At 44.3% G+C, this 13,560-nt stretch overlaps 1 protein-coding gene across 6 annotated transcripts in view; it reads left to right on the plus strand.

Moving 5' to 3' along the window:
• BBS2 (Bardet-Biedl syndrome 2) overlaps positions 1-13,560 on the plus strand; it is a 305,860-nt gene that overhangs the window by 92,556 nt on the left and 199,744 nt on the right. For all 6 annotated transcript variants that reach the window (XM_069215826.1, XM_069215824.1, XM_069215829.1 and 3 more), the window contains one exon: positions 11,455-11,544. The gene's annotated coding sequence lies outside the window, so the exon portion shown is untranslated. The remainder of the gene's footprint in view (positions 1-11,454; positions 11,545-13,560) is intronic.

Consider the following 13,560-nt stretch of genomic DNA (forward strand, 5'->3'; position numbering starts at 1 on the left):
TCCCTCTGATGAGTTGGTCGCTGAGGCTGGGACCTGCTCGCCTCTCAGGATTTCCCAGATGTGTTTCAAGTACTTAGGCATGTACATTACTAAATGTGTTATGGAGCGATACAGATGCAACCTACAGGGACTTCTGAAACTATTGAAAGTGGATAAGGCGCACTGGTGGCGACTCCTCGTGTAACTGCTCGGAATAGTGGTAGTATACAAAAAATGATGCTTCTCCTCAGATTCTTTAACCTACTGGGAGTGTCCCTTTCTGGGTGCCACAGTCTGACTTTATTGAGATAGACAAAGCACGGTGGGCCCTACTGTGGAAAGGTAAGACCCCACACATCTCCTATGCAAAACTATGTCGAAGGATTTATGATAGTATGATCATCTTACCAGACATGCACAAATACTTCTGGACCTTCCCAAATCTTGGTGCTCAGTGGCTGGGCATTCTCTGCCCAGGAAGACCCGCTCTTTCAAAATGACAGACAAGTCATAGGAAGTAGAGGGTATGTGGTGATGATCTGTGGATGGGCCCCCAGGTGAATAACTGAGATCTGCTCTTGTGGTTGGCTTGGCATCGAAGGTAACAGTACAGTGGCAAATTGAACCCCACCTTGGACACCTATGTTTTGAGGGAGCTGGGGTACCTACAGGGATTCTGGCGATGTGATACTATCTGTATCTCTAACGTGGATGATATCTGAGACGGCTCAGAAATTAAATATGTGAGGAAGAAGAGGAGGAATACACAATGGAAAGAACACAAGCCTTCGAGTATGTACAGTGTACAATTGAAACGAGCCCTGAATAAATACAAAACGCCAATGACTAATGTCCCCCCCTTGAGTGTAGTGTGTTGATGGACCCCCCTGCCCACACACAACGGAGGCCATATCACAGTTATACAAAACACTTACTAGCAACCTACGTGTTGTTCTTTGCAAGTTTTAGTCAAATTGGGAGAGGTATTTGAGAGGGATGGAGGTCACGGAGGGAGAGGAGTTAAACGGAGTGTCTCGGAGAGCTGATACATCTTAAACTACTCTGACAAGTGCACTACGAGCAGACCCATCTGAATTCCCATGGCCTCACGCATTCTGTTTTGTGCCTTAGGAGCGATCGAGGAACCAGGGACTTAACATTGGCACCTGCAACACCTGCGATGAAGGGCGACCCCAACCGTTTATGATGGCCTCTTGCAGCCCATATCCAGCGAATATCTGTAATATATGGGAGATCGGAGGCCCACGTCAGGTTCCGCAAGGGGGGGCCCCATCATTTTACTTATGCTACTGGAGGGACATGGAATTTCATCCACATGCAGTGGAATTGTCCACTGATCGGGGTTTTAGCAACAGATAAGGGACTTCCTATCCAGGGTACTAGATGTTAAATTAGAGCTGAAGGCCAGGATCATCCTCTTGGCATATGCAGAGATCAGCCACCACCAGAGTTTAGTAAGCTGCTGTGCGACACTGGTCTAGCTTTCACTAGATGGGACATAGCTAAATTGTGGGGTGGTGCACTGGCATGTAAATTCAATGACTGGTGATTAAACGTGGGCTGCTGCAAGCCAGCTGAGAGAGAGGTGTAGAACAGGAGAGAGCGCCTTTGCTAATTTCTACATTTGTGACGTTTTCGGGTAGATGGTGTGAGTTTTACGAGCTTTCACAAGTTCATAATGCTTTCCCATGGGAATGCATTGGACTTGTGAACAGAGGGGCTGATGGTACATCTGTTTGAATCGCTACTGTTTATGAGTAAAAGGGAGGACTGGTGTTCTGATGTATACAGATTGGCTACTTTATGTATTTCATGCTTCACAATAACTTCTGTCTCTCTAGTAGAGGTGTTGTGATCACTTGTGTATCCTGCTACTGGGGGTGAGGGTATACGCATTGCATGTGGTTAAAATAATATATATGTATTTTAAAATAAACATAAATGACAACATATTTCACTTCTCACTCCTCCTGTGTGGGGGCCAATGTGCGATGATGGTGCTGCAGGCCTCTTCACGTACGGTGTTACAGAATGATTACATTTAATCTCTTAATCCTCTTTAACCATAATCTGGAAAATACAGACTATAGGAGGACCTTGCACCACCTAGTTTGCTTTGGTAAAATAGCATTTTAAGAGCCACGTCTGAAATATACTGAATTAACTGGAAAAGGGAGTAAAAGGGCCTATATTAGACCTAGTCACTTGTATTATCTGTAAGGCTGGCGGTACGTCTCTAACTTTTACCCATGGGGAATAATTTAACAGCCCATTATCCTTAACAAAAGCTTCAGAAAGACAAACTCAAGTAACTGCAGAGTGAATCATTCATTATATACGTAGCTTCCCGTTCTAGACTGATCAGATTGCCTGGCTTTGAGGTCATGTGTTACATGGAGGACAGTCCTAACTGCATTAAGGTAAACATAATGTCCGGCACCTCACAGTGCATTTAAAATTAATTTCCCCAGCCCAGAAGTCTGTTTGCATCGCATGTCTGCAGGCTGTTACCGCCCTCAAGCTCCACTGCTGACAAAGTTTATTTGAAGAGCCCTGTCGGAGGCCAGCCATTGTAATAAACTTAATATAGTGTAGTGGCCGGCCCCTGACAGCGCCGTGCAGAACACTAATTCCATTTCCTTTTATTACATAATGGTTGACATTAGGAATACTTCCTTCTCAGCGCATTTTTCCTACGTTTCTCCCCTGCCATATTGATGTCGCCAAAAAAATCACAATCTTATTGACAATCAAGCTGCCTTTTTGGCAGATTCCCCAGGATGACTTTGTGGTGGGAAATGGAGTGCTCACTGGCAATAATGGCTGGTTTAAGATTTCAGCTCCAACGTTAGAAATCTTTTTTTCTTCTCCTTTTTTAGGGTCGAGGGCGCAAGCGCTGTGGCCTGTTGTAATCTCTGTGAGCTTTTAACCACACCCATTCCTGCTATTCATTGTTTGTTGTGCTCGTCCTAAATGCTTTATTTTTATTGGTGCATTTTGTGAGATGTCCCGCCTTTGTGTGCTGAGTTCCCTCCCTGGTGATTTCACTAAGTGAACCTTTTTGTTGGCCATCACACTACTTCACGCTTCCTCCTGTCCTAGCATATGATGGCCCCTCCTCCGGTTTTGGTTTGCCTTTCATCCCAGCTGCGTGCCTTTCTAGACATTCACGGAGGAAGCCAATTACTCTTGCGCTTTGAATTGACTTGCTTATGTCAACTGTTCTACTTGTCGTTTTCAATTTATGTGGCAAGAAAAGTGCAGTTAGGAATTCACAAAGCTATTAGCTCTATCTCTAGCAAACGCGAGACCCATTGCATTACAAATACTTTTTAAATTTAGTTCTACCCTGTGCGGGTAAACTGTTCAAATAAGCCTCACTGCCCTTAACACTCATTATAGCTCTAAGCAGTGGGCTTTAATACTGTATTAAATCATTCTCGTTGTGAACAACTGTGAGCAGCCGGGTTCGGAAAAGGTCTAATCTTAAATCTTCGGAAATACTGAAGTAAGTTTTTGCTAATGTATTTTCTAAGCCAAGTTGGTTGAAAATCAGTGTGATGTGAAAGCCTAATGACTACCTTGAGAAGCCATGTAGCAGCAACTAAAGCTTTGAGACTCCAATTGTAATTGTCCAGTGGAGTGTTATTACAGGACAAGACTCAGGGATGCAGAAGCTCAGCAGCTGCTGTCAGTTAATACTTTATTATCGAGGTTCCAGCTGCAGATTCCTTACCGTTTGAATATTTCCCAGGTGTCAGACTGGATCGGGAAATGTTTCATCAGTACCTCTGCATACTGGTAGGTGACGCTGTGCGGCCCCGGACCAACGCCGTTCGCCACTGGAAATTACGTGCGGAGCCTATAAGAGTCCACTCTCACATGCTAATGTCCGTTCCCTTCTTTCCAATGGTGTGCAAGGAATGTCTCCTCCTAAAATGACAGGTTTTAAGCCCTGTAGGGACTGTCACAAGCAGATGTCTGTGGCAGATCCCCATCTTGTGTGACTGTGGTATCTAGGGTCGAGCCATGACTCCAAGGCCTGCAGTGACTGTATGTCAGTGAACCTGAGGGCCATCCTGGACCATGAGGGTAAACTTGCATCGCCAAGTATAAGAAGAATTCTAGCCGTGACAGCTCCATGCTGTGGTTCAAGGTTCATACCTGGTCCAGGTGCCGCTCTAGGAGTCTCTAAAGCTGTTTGTGAGGCCGGTCTTCATCACAATCCTGATCGTCCAGTAAGCCTAAAAAGAAACATAGGAAATGAAAGCTGGACTCTGCCCCCTTCTGCCACTTGCAGTCGCCCAAGTGGGAGCAGTGCCATAGGTCTAGATCTTCTTCCCAGAGTCGGTCGACTTCGGAGCTGATCCTGCAATTGATTCTGCCACAAACCGACTTTCTAGGGACGTCAGCCACTGTGCTACAGATCAAAGCGTTCCATGCAGCCTTGCTCTGGCTCTTTGGCTCCATGCCGACTACCTCTGGGGTGTCTTCGGGCTCCAAGGAGCCAAGAGGCCCTCCACCTGGAGATGGCTGACAGGTGAGCCCTCAGCACCAGCTGACTCTCTGAGTTTGTTACAATGCTTCTGACCCCGTCCTGATCCCTACTCCAGTGCAGCAGTCCATGTTGGTCCCTGGGACTTTGACTCCGGTACCGCATCCATCAACACTGGATAAGGAGCTTCTCATAGTACTGTCCGACTTTGAAACTGCGCCGGTTCGACATAGCCAGACATCGTCAATTAACGTCAACTGAGGCACTGCTTCCTCCGCTTGCTTTACCACCTCCACAAGGAAGACAACACACCCTACATTCACTTTCTGGCATGGACTCCGACAGTGTTTATGATGCAAGTGATCAGTTTGCTCAATCCTACCAAAGTTGGGGTGATTACTGACAGGAGGCTAATGGTCCTGATACCCCCTAGAAACGTGCCTTTTCTCAACAACGGGACCAGCCACAGAGGAGTCAGCTTCCTACGTCATGGTAATGTGTGGAGTGGCTGAACTCCTTGACCTTCATCTCTCTACCTTGGAGTTAAAGACTAACTTATTGACAGAAGTTCTTCAGCCAAGGCAAACATCTTCTCAGCACCCCCTGCTGTTTAACAAGGCCTTAACAGACACCTTATTTTGGGGCAAAAGCCAAACCTTGCTTTTGTCTACCAATCAACCACCAAATTACGCAATGCCGTCGCCCAGCCTTGGGCAATCCTGCTTTTATATCCCAGTACCCCTTCTCTGAAAGTTTGGTGGTGCAAGTGTCCGCAGGTAAGACAGATCCCAACATGCAAATAACTACTCCCCCAGATAGAGAGTAAAAATGTGTTAAAACATTTGGCAAATTAGTATTTTCAAGAAGAGTAAAACAGAACCCTCTCACATCCGAATCTCACATATGTATTAATCCAATATCAATTCATATTCTAAACAGAAAAATGATTTTATTAATATACACTAAGAAATCTAGAAAAAATAACAACTCCACATATGTAAAGAAACAATTCCCCCCACATACCAAAACCTGAAACTCAATCATCTGAATTACAATAGAGAACAATAACAAATTCAACTGCAACTCAGAGAGACCGACATATAAGACAGAGACAAAAAAGGGAATACAAATTTGAAACACCGGACAAACAAATTAATAATAGCAATATAAGCAAACAACTACAGACAATAATTTTTATATGCCATGCTCATAATAATAGATATAATATGGCTCCTAATCTGAATACAATCCAATTTAAATAAACAACAGTTTTTCATATAATGAGTTTCCAATGCATAGAAAAGCTAATGGTCAAAAAATATATTTACACAGAATAAATCAGAAAGAATATACAAAAATAACGAAAAATAAATATTGTCCAGTATCAACTTTGTATATTCATCAAGGTCATCCTTTATTATCCTCAAAGGCTTTGAGGATAATAAAGAATGACCTTGATGAATTCCAAGATTCTGGCCATAATGTGCTTTAGATTATCTAGGATCTAAGATTATCTTGATGAACTTTGAACGTGTGGCTTGGATGAAAATTGAGGATTATGTTCATGAATTTTGAGATTATGACAAATATACAAAGTTGATACTGGACAATATTTATTTTTCGTTATTTTTGTATATTCTGACATTTGATTAAACAGGTATACACTGCTATAGTACTGTTGCCTTTAAAGCAGGTTTTCTGTTGCTTTTAAAACATGTTTTCTATGTTGTGTGTGTGTATATATGTGTTTTTTTTACCTTTGTTAACTAGGCCTCAATTTGGGCCTGGCAGCCATGTTTTCATAATGGATGTCACTTGTGTCTTCCCCCTGCATATCTCACTGTTTATATCTGTCGCATGCAGTCACAGTGACTAGCATTTGTTTATTTCCATTGTCATTGTTCATGCTGTTTTCGATTAATCTTCCCTGGGTCAGTCACAAACCTGCAACTATTACTTCAAGGTCTTACCACTATCTCACTGTACCCTATTCTTTCATAGTAGCTTGCTGTTCATGTATTTAGTTTGTTCTACCATCTCCGGATGGCATTAGCAAATAGTGGGCAGAATAATTATTCATGTAGTGAGATTTGGCTTATGTGTTAAAGCACCATGTCGCTTAATGACACTGTGCTTGAGAAAGTGACCTAGTTTGTCATAACATGATGATTCTGCATGTTTACTAATTTCAAATGCAAAACAAATGTATAAAAACCCTTGATTTTGGGGGGGAGCCAGAAGACTTTCCTGAAGACATCGATCCTGCTAGGGATGTTGTCGTTTCTCCACTGATTTTGCTACCCAATTGGGACTCAATTTGTTTTTGATTCTGCATTTTCTGTAATGCTGTTTTTTGCTGAAGAACCATTATGGCAATTATCTTGTACTGCACCTTTACATTTCTGTAAGAAATCTTCTAAACTACACTGATTTAGATCTCAAAGATTGATTTACTCAGTTGACTGTTTTCTGGCATTTTTGTTGTGCTGGGAGGTGCCTCACCTCGGGGGACACATTGCCTTATGAAATTAAGTTTTAACACTATCTCTGATTCATCGCGTTGTGGGTGTTCTTTTGAGGTAATGATTTGGTTATCAAAATTGCATGGTCCCTGTGCCCAGACCTGGTTGCGGTCCACCATTTTTTCAGGCGATGTCCCGTCATCCCTCGGGCATGCTGTTCAATGGGGACTTGCCTGTTATGGGACAAGACAGACTCTGCTCTCAAGTGGTCCAAGGAGAGCAAGGCTACGGCACACTCCTTCAGCACATCTGCTCCACCTCGCTAGCTGCATTAGCCCTCACGCGGTTTTCACGGTTCCCATTCCACCATCAAATCTAACCCCAGCAGGGCGCCCAGCAGTTTCCCAGCTGTGGTGTCCACAGCCCCTGCGACTACTGTCAGTGGGCCTCCCAGTCCACTACACCCCAGCATCCCCTCCTGCACCCCCCTTAAGCATGCCTTTGGCAGAGCATGGTCACCTGGTGCGAGGAGAGATCTGACAATTCGTGGTGGGAAGCAGGACCTGACAATTCTTGCCAGGTTGACTGACCATAATGTCAGACAGGTGGATCCTGCAAATTGTTTGGAAGGGCTATGCCCTCCCTTTCTGTCCCTCTGCCCCTTTCACCTTTGCCCCAATGACTGACGGAGAACCATCTTACTGTTTTGCAGCAGAAAGTGCATGTCCTTTTGGCCAAAGGGGCTATTGAGAGAGTGCCTGCGACAGAAGTAGGACGTAGCTGCTACTTCATGGTGTCCAAAAAAGATAGTGGCCTCGGGCCTATCTTAGACCCACACTCTGTTGATGCCTTCCTCCGAAAGGAGAAATTTAAAATGCTCACATTGGTCCAGATCTTGTCTGCCCAGGATGCTGGAGACTGGATGGTAGCTTTGGACCTGCAGGATGCCTATTTCCATATACCCATCGTGCAGGCCCACCTGTGTTACCTGCAGTTCATGATGGAACATGAGCATTTCCAGTTTGCTGTGCTCGACTTTGGTCTCACAAGTGCCCCTCAGGTGTTTATGAAAGTGATAGCAGTAGTGGCAGTACATTTTCAGAGGTCGGGGTGGCCGTCTTTCCCAACCTCGAAGACTGGCCGTTGAAGGGGGGTTTGCTGCAGGCAGTTGTCAACCATCTCCAGACTGTGGCTAGCCTTCAATCATCCCTGGGGTTCACTATCAACGTGCGGAAGTCACGCCTGACTCCTTCTCAGACGCTCCCCTTCATCTGAGCCATTCTGGACACGGTTCAGTTTTGTGCCTTTCCCCTGATAAAGAGTCCACAACATTCAGGCTGTGATCCAGATCTTTCAGCTTTGATCCTTGATTTTGGTTAAGTCGATCCTGAGGCTGCTACTACGAATTGCTTCCTACAGCCTGCTGGTTGAGCATGTCTGGTGGAAAATGCAGTCTCTGCAGTGGGATTTGATGTCTCAATGGACCCAATATTAAGGGGACCTCTCCGTCCACTTCCAGTTTGCGGAGGAGATTGCAAAAATCTGCAGTGGTGGTTACTGGACCGTGATTAGGTCAGTGGAAGCCCCCTCTCCTTTACCCAATTAGAGCTGACAGTGGTCACTGATGCAGTGGTCATACGGCAGAGGTAGCGATCAGAGGCCTCAGGTTTCTGGCAGAGTCCCAGCTCCACATCAGCCTTCTGGAGCGGAGAGCTATCTGCTTGGCCTTGAAAGCTCACCTTCCATCCATCAAAGGGAGGCTGGTGCAGGTGCTCACAGACAACACCACCTCCATGTGGTGCTACAAATAATATAGGGTAGGGTAGGGGTCACTGGCTCTCTGCCAGGAGGCCCTGCACCTCTGGAACTGGCTGGACCACCAAGGTGGACAGTCTCTAAAGCAACTGATGTCCCCTGCATGGGAGTCGGGCCTGTATAGGCTCTGCATATCATTTTTAGGGTGCAATGGAGCGGGCATGGAGTCGTACAGTGCCACCTATCAGCGTGCAGGGCTACTGCTGAAATGTTTATGGCTCCAGTATGATTCCTGGAGAACATTTCAAAGGTGAGGATCCTGCAGCTAGATAGAATCTCCACGTAAAAGAGCATTACCAAAGAGTTGACACCAGTTCTTTATGTCCTTATACAATTAGAGGAAGGGGGAGCCAATGTAGGTCCAGCACCTGTGCTCCCAGATATCAATAGAAAAACAATTGGAGGTGCTGTTCCTCTATATGAAAGAAAATAGGAAGGGGGACAGAAGAAGCTGGGTAAGTCCTGTGAGGGAATCCTCACACTTGAGAAGCTATGCCCTCACACACCCTAGAGGATGTCATGCTTCATCATTGGGAAGGCTCCTCGTCCGTCTAGCGATGCAATGCCTGTCGGTCCCCCAAGAGGGACTTTGGCAGATATCTTTTTTGTAATGCCGTAATGATGGTACGATGCTGTGTGTGAGGTTGTGTGCCTGTGTAGGGTGGTAAAAAAAAAGTGGAAAGCAAAAAAAGGGAAATGGAATATTAAAACTGTCTTGGGGGTACTGAAATACCTAAAGTTGAAGCCCCCTGGCAGGGTTAAAAACAGAGAGCCACTGAGGGGGCTCAAGGTGCCCAGTTGGCCTAGTGGAGTGATTAATGTAGGGTCAACATGTTTTGTGCTTCATGGTCCAGCTGGATCCGAGGCGCTTCTTCAGGACCAGATAACCTACATCACACACAAAAGGGATATGTAGTGGTTAGTATGCCCTAACAGATAAAAGTACCAACCTTCGGTATAGTCCAACCCTGTGGAGAAAATCTTTTGGGCCCTTTAGGTCATGAGCAGAGAATTGGGCACAGCTGCAAAGGAAATGGTGCGGAGACTGGGTAGGTTGCCTAAACCTTAGTGAGTTGTTATGGCTGTCTTCAGATTATGGTAATGTCTTTCAATAGCCCGTCCCACAGTTCTGAGTTGGTGCTATGGACAATGGTTTATGAGTCAATCAATAAAACAAGCATGACTATTTACCCTTGAAGGTATCCAGGCGCTTGCAGGTCTCAGAGGCTCATTCGAATACCCAGGTCTTTGGGCTCTACGGAATTACAGATGAGAGGAGATGCGTGGGTAGGCTGTTCCTGGTTTTTGCTGCTATGTGTGAGAAGGCACTTCCTCCGCTTCTGCTTCAGTGAATGTGTGGAGTGTGGGCAAGCGATAGGGAGGCAGAGTGGAGGCTTCTTGACGGTTGGTGGAAAATCAGGCGGTGGTCAATGTAGGTGGATTTTTGGTTGTGTTGAATGTGTATTTGTAGTTCAGCAGCTTGAATATGCACCTCTTGTGCACAGGTAGCTAGTAGAGTTACCTTAGGTGTGTGGTGTGATGTGGGATCATCAGGGAAGGTCCGAGATGAGTCTGGCTGCGGTGTTCTGTATGGTCTGAAGTCTTTGTAGGAGTTGTGAAGCGATTCCTATGTGGAGGTTATTGCTGTAGTCTAGTCGACTAGTAATGAGGGCCAGTGTCACGGTGCATCTTGTGTGCGGGGGGAGCCACTTTAAGATCTTCTGTAGCATGCACGGAATGAAGAAGCAGGCAGAGGAGACAGTGTTAATCTGTGATTCCATGGTGAGTCTGTTAATGATGATTCGAGGTTTCTGGCATGTTCGGAGGGAGTGGATTTGGGTCCGAGTTCTGAAGACCACCAGAAGTTGTTTCAAGTGTTGCTGCTCTTGCAGAATATTTGAAATTCAGTCTTGTCTTTGTTTCGCTGCAGACAGTTTTCTTGCATCCATTCGGCGACTCTTGTCATGCATATGTGGAAGTTGATTTTGGTGGTAGTGGGGTCGTCAGTGAGCGAGAGGATGAGTTGGGTGTCATCTGCTTAGGAGATTATGTGGAGGCTGTGGGATCTGAGTATGTTGGATAGTGGGGTCATATATGCATTAAAAGTGTGGGGGACCCTGCAAGTGATGTCTTTTGGTTTGGAGGTGAAAGGAGGTAGGTGAATCCTCTAGGATCTTCCGGTGCAGTAGGAGGTGATCCATCTAAGTGCATCCCCTTGGATGCTGATGAGTTGGAGTCTTTTGATCAGCGTGTGGTGGGATACGGTACTGAAGGCTGCAGAGAAAACGAAGAGGATCAGGGCCGCTGTTTCTCCTTAGCCGAGGAGAGGTACGGATGTCATATGTGGCTGCAATCAGGATGGCCTCAGTGCTGTGATTGCTGTGATTGCTGCAGAAGCTGGATTGGGAGGCGTTGAGTAGCTGGTTCTGCTCTAGGTAGGCCAGGAGTAAAAGGACAGTTAACAGCAACCACCTTTTCATGTTCTTGTCATTATTCTGAGAATGTATGCAAACAGTAGTTACTGCCAGCATTCTAAGTGTTCTGGTTGGGTCAAGCTCACGGTTCTGTGCAGGATGCTGATCATTATTTATTATGCTTTTCCTTTCAAACATATGTTATCTTGTCTTATTTTTTAAAGAATGCCTGTGTGTGCTAAATGTTCTTTTAATATTTCCTCTCCAGAATATTTGAACTTTGTTGGTATTCATTCAGTCGGCTGTGCATTTCCAGTTACTAAGCAACCTTTTTGTTTAGCTGCAACAAAATAAACAGGTAAACAAATCCAATTTTCATCACTGCATGAGCTGTGTAGTAATATTTTTATTTCATCCGTTATGTTCCATACACACACACACACACACTTCATTTGTAAGCAGGTATTAATATACTTTTCTGTAACACAATATACCCTTTGTGGTGTTCTGAAAACTTTACAAATGTTGCATTAAAGTAATGTTGACATTGAAGGGATATAACTTTTGGTGATATGAGAGTGTGGCTACCTATTGATATAGGCTAATTTGGAGACATAGAACATTCCTATTATGGAATTAAATGCTTGAGGTAATAGACTCACAAGACACCACTTTAGCTGTTTGTTGGAGATCACACTGTATTTGTATTTTATTTTACTCTATACTTAGAATTGGCTTTATGCCAACTGGTGTTCAGAATTTGATGGATTTCTTATCTATCCTGGCTCCTTGCCCCTTATTAAATCAATAGCTTTCCTACCTATTTTTGTCTTTGTCCTACCCATGTAGAATTTCTGATAGTCCATTGCTAGAAACTGGATGAGTTGTATCCTTCACTGTTGACGTAAGGGAACTATTTTTTATTTGCCAGGTTCCCGTTTCATTTAACTTTTAGCACTCTCTGGGAGTCTGTTACTTTCCTCCATCTCGTCCCTGCCTCTGCCTCCAGCTCACTCTCTTCCTGCCCCTTCCTCATACTTATCCAGCACTCTCCCTCCTTCCCATCCCACACCTACTTTTTATTTTTTTAATTGATTTTAGAAGGGCCCAGCAGATGTACAGTCCTATTGGACTCGTCGCTTCAGTCCATTTATGCAGCATACCGCACATACTTTATTTCTGAATTTCCTACTTGAATATGGACATTGACCATCTTGGATTGGTAAATGAATATTAAAGTATGACTAAAAAAAAAAAACTATGATGGCCGCTAGCGAATCTGCATGCATGGGCATGCACGGACGGCCTCTTGATATATTTTTGTTTTTCTTTTTCCCAAGACAGGTTGTCCATGCATGTGCATTCCTGGACAACACATTTTGGAATGCTTTTTGTTTTCACTTTCTTGGTTTGGTTTTGGTTCCATTCTAAATATTCCATTATGTCATCCCATGTGAGCACATGTGTATGTCTATGTGCTAACACATCGGCAGCCATCTTGGAATTTTTGTTGTTGTACTTAATAAACCAATCAGGGATGACCAACGGCTACAGCTATTTTCGTATGTTGAATTAAAAATAAACTATAAGCAGTGACAAAAGCAAACAAGCATTGTCACAGCCAATAACTTAGTTCCTGAGTTTTACAGGCCAGGCCCACTGGCTTTTAAAGTGCTTGTTTTTGCACATTGTTTTGTACGAAGATGAGTGCAGAGCTGAACAAGTTCACATGCTCACAAAAGTGAGTAGCATGTTGACAGTTCATTTTATCCAAGTAATTAAAAAATACATTGACATGTGACAGTCCTGGAATATGAAAGTAACATTTCACGTGCCAGTTGGGTGACTTCCACCATAAAACCATTGACCCATAGGTCTCACTACTCATTGTTGTTAGAGCCCAAGCTCATCTTTTGCTCACATACATTAAGTAGGCCATAGTTTGTTTTTTCCTGAGATAAACACAGATTTACATTATTGTTTGCCTGTAGAGTTGTTTTTGAGCTTTTCTGGAGTTGTTAGCTATAAGTAAGAATTCAGTTGGTTGGTTTTAGCTTGAGAAAAGTGCTTGACATTGAGACAATCTCTGAGACAGTGAATGTCTTTGAGGGATGGAGCCTGAAGTGTGACTTGTATATAATCAGCCTATTGGTAGATTTTGTTTCCTTGGCTGTATGTTGTACTTCCAGTAGTTCCATGTAAATATTTAAGCTGAGTAAGAGGCAGCGGATTCCTAAGGTATCCCTGTGGTTACTGAAAATTGCTAGAATCTCGATGTGCCCCTCTGGACTAGCTAAATTAGAAGCTGAACTACTGGAACATGGGTTTGCATATGTTGATTAAGGCCTAATAATTGACCTTGCTACGAGCTGCT

Source organism: Pleurodeles waltl, chromosome 12, assembly GCF_031143425.1.
Source record: "Pleurodeles waltl isolate 20211129_DDA chromosome 12, aPleWal1.hap1.20221129, whole genome shotgun sequence".
Classification (NCBI taxonomy): Eukaryota; Metazoa; Chordata; class Amphibia; order Caudata; family Salamandridae; genus Pleurodeles; species Pleurodeles waltl.